This window comes from Gracilinanus agilis, chromosome 6, assembly GCF_016433145.1.
Source record: "Gracilinanus agilis isolate LMUSP501 chromosome 6, AgileGrace, whole genome shotgun sequence".
NCBI classification, from domain to species: Eukaryota; Metazoa; Chordata; class Mammalia; order Didelphimorphia; family Didelphidae; genus Gracilinanus; species Gracilinanus agilis.
The window spans coordinates 95,178,899-95,181,633 of NC_058135.1; the positions used below are offsets into that span (position 1 = coordinate 95,178,899).

The following is a 2,735-nucleotide window of genomic DNA, read 5'->3' on the forward strand; positions in this document are numbered from 1 at the left end:
ATCTTACTCAAGGGAACAATGATACAGGGTTAGCTTTAGACCTGGGAGCTTCTCTCTTACATTATGTACATTTCTAACAAAGCACCATATGTTTTAAATGACAAAACAGGGAAATGAAGAGATTGCTTATATCATTCTTTCCATACCTGAGGGTTCTGAATATGAGCATCTATCCTTTACATTCACCGAGTAAAAATAAGTTAACAAGAGTAAAATGAAATCACAAATTCCCCATTGTGCTCTGAAATTCAACAAATTATATATAATTGCTGAGATTGTAATTATTAATGAAGGTTGATTATTATTGATTTTGGTTATATATCATTTTTTTCATTTTAAATTACTTTGCTAAAAATATCTCATAACATTTTCATATATGTACACAGTACAGTTAAAATATTTTGTTCATGTCTATGGAAATATATCTTCTAACTATTAAGTGCAATTTTTTTCACTTTTTTCCCACTGAAAATATATGTAAACACACTTTACTTTTGTTGTTTTTTTTTTGACCCTCATTCATATCCCTGGTTTGATACCTGGGGAAAGAGAATTTTTTTGCCAGATACTTGTGGCAGTTCAGGAGACTTTTATTAGAAAATATCTCCCTTTTTTTGTACTCTGCCAAATTACATGATAAGTTGCACACTTCCAAACCACTACCCCACCCTATGAAAATTTCTGTTCTTTCCTAATGGTGGACATTTTCTCTTACCCATTGTGGGTTAGAGAGGGTGTTCCAGTTCTTTCTTTCATCTTTCAAGTTTCAAGTCCTCCAAAGGAAAAGCATCCCTAGTCTACCATGATCCCATTATAGAAGTGGAGAAAGGAAAATGGTTAATACCCCCAAGATAGCTGACTTGGAGGTCAGATGCCATCAGGAAATGGTCATATAGAAAATCTCATTTTTTTTCCTTATTTTTTTTTAATTTTAGTTACTAGTTTAGTAAAAAGAGAAGAATGGGTGACTCCTAGCTGATGACACAATGCTCTTCGTCCTTGGCCTCCTTATTCCTAATCACTCTCCCCTAGATATACATAAAGTCACTGTGGACCCTGGGCCTTCAGATAAAAGGAGCCAGGTAATCATAGGCCTCTGCTGACCCATCTCCACTACCCTTTTTCAAGAGTCTCTTGTTCTTCAGAACTTTCTTGTGCAATATGTAACATTACTGAATTGAGATCTTTTGGTTAAGGTCTGGGCTCATTTTACTGGGCACTTTGACCATGGTGAAGACCTCTTAGAAATCTGGTACAGGCTATTGTTCTTCTTTACAGAGATCTCAAAGTAGGCATAGTACAGAGATAATTTCCAACTAGGTTTTCTATCTCCCTGGGTTCTACCTCTCTTTAAAAATCTCTATCTCCTTAGTTGCCACACATAACTAAGAACTCTTCAATATTCTCCTTGGCCTTGTTCTTCAGGCAAGATTTTACATCTAGAATCTGCTGCTGATGGATTCTCTTCAAAGGAGTGTCCATTTCCAAAATTAAAGGCAGGGATAAAGACATCTGCGAGCCTGGAGAAGCTCCACATAACTAGAAAGGGGTGGCTACCCAATGCAATGAGGATATGCAACTGATGGACTCCTCCATGAAGGGAGTAGAACTTGCAGTGGAAGTCCTAGGTAGTGGGTATGTAAGCTTCCTTTACATGACCCATTAGAAAACACCACATGATGGCCATCTTGTCCACCTTAGAAGAGCCCAAGAAGACCATCCTGTATGAGCTACATGTTCAGCATTAACTCACTGGGACAATAATGATCATTCATTTTGATCAATGAATCATGATACATAATCATTAATCATTGAATCATAAGCATTTCTTTACTTTTTTTCTAGATATTTCTGATTAAGATGATATCTCCCAAATTGAAAAAAAAAACAAAAATAGAAATGCCAAGAAATCTATTTGTTGATTTCTGGGATTCCTTTTTTATTTAGGATGAAATAGAATTTTAAAATTATGACTATCTATATCAGAATTATAATGCATAAAATATATCTTAAAAAATAAAAAAGTAATGTTTTTCTAGAGAGAATGAATTTTCTAATTTCCTGTTTACAAAAGCAAAAAATCATAACTAATTCGTAAATGTTCTTTGATTGCACATATTTTCAAAATGTGATATAATCAAAAGTACATTAAATCTGTATTTGAAGGAATTGCTGTGAAAACTAGAAATAAAATTGAGAGAAAATAGTTTTAGTGAAGCACCTCATATCATATATACCCAAGAACTTTAAATGTGCAAGCTTCCTAGATTAGCGGAAAATTCTTAACTAAAGCAGTTAAAGAATGATTAAAAATATTATATAGGAGGCAGAGCCAATATGGTGGCATAGTAGCAAGAGCCTTCTGAATCACCTTCCAACTGCTCATTACAAAGTGTCTCAAAAGGACAGAAATCAAAACCAATTGAGTAAAGGGGCTTTCATACTGGACACAGCCTTAAAAGTTGGTAGTGTTTTATGGATTCCCATGCAATGAAGTGGTAACTAACTAGAAATTCTAGCAGTCGCAATTAGAGAAGATAAAAATATTGAAGGGATCAAAATAAGCAATGAGAAAACTAAACTATCACTCTTTGCAGATGACATGAGAGTATGCCTACAGAATCTAAGAAAATCAACTAAAAAGCTAGTAGAAACAAATTTTAGCAAAGTTGCTGGGTAAAATAAACCCACATAAATTATTAGCATTCCTATTTTTCGAACAAAACTCAACAGCA

General features: G+C 34.2%; 1 pseudogene; it reads right to left on the minus strand.

Annotated features, from left to right (window-relative positions):
• Positions 1-1,028: 1,028 nt before the first annotated feature.
• On the minus strand, positions 1,029-1,720 carry LOC123253067 (annotated as a pseudogene).
• Positions 1,721-2,735: the final 1,015 nt, after the last annotated feature.